This window comes from Galendromus occidentalis, unplaced genomic scaffold (assembly GCF_000255335.2).
Source record: "Galendromus occidentalis unplaced genomic scaffold, Mocc_1.1 scf7180000075543, whole genome shotgun sequence".
NCBI classification, from domain to species: domain Eukaryota; kingdom Metazoa; phylum Arthropoda; class Arachnida; order Mesostigmata; family Phytoseiidae; genus Galendromus; species Galendromus occidentalis.
The window spans coordinates 261,476-262,337 of NW_003803533.1; positions in this window are offsets into that span (position 1 = coordinate 261,476).

Sequence of the window (862 nt, forward strand, 5' to 3'; positions counted from 1 at the left end):
AAAAGGAGTCGGAACATTTGAAGCGGCGAAGGAGTGTAATTTGGAGATTCAAAGGCGTATAGATATCAATAAAGAATGAGCATGAAGGATTAACTGAGCCGCGTATGATTCCTCAATCATTCGGAAGAAACCTTCGACTATTGATGAACTTGACTTGTCGTTCGCAATCAACTTATCCTTCATTTGGGCGTGGGAATCTCGAGAACGATAATTGCTCGTGGCAGAACGATCAATCGACGACTATCGTCCGATAAGCAGAAGAGCATCGTCGTGCCAAGGAACACAAGGAGAAGCGAGAATCGGTTATTGGAGAAGACTATCGAGTCGTAGCGCGAGTTTCAATAGATCTCAAGTACAGCTTCGATGAAGCCGGACATCTCGATATCACGTCCGCCCTTCAAATCAAAGCCTCCGTCATCCTCCGCGGATCCGAACTGGATATACATATACGGGGTGTGGTCCAGAGTAGGGCTTCCAGCGGTTCTTACCCGGGCTTCTGGAAGCGCGGGTTCCGGCCGATTCTCTCGGATCCGGAGCCGACCGGTTTTCTCGGTTCCTACTCGCGCTTCCGAGGGGGCAAGACAAATCATTCCCGGCGTCAAAACCACTATTGAAATGCTCCAAAATGAGTAAGAATCCAGGCCGAGATGTTTTCGATGGCTGAATGTCTCTCTCATGCACGTAAAAGGAAAGTATTAGAACTGACCCTCGCGACTGACCACGAGACAGCGCGGGATTTGTAGGTCGACCCGGATCTCGAAAACCCCAACACTACATCTCGCTAGGTAGGGATCGCGCTATCGGATCAGCCACGAGTAATTATCGATCCGAGACATCGGGAGTTAAGCAGTCCTCTCCGAAG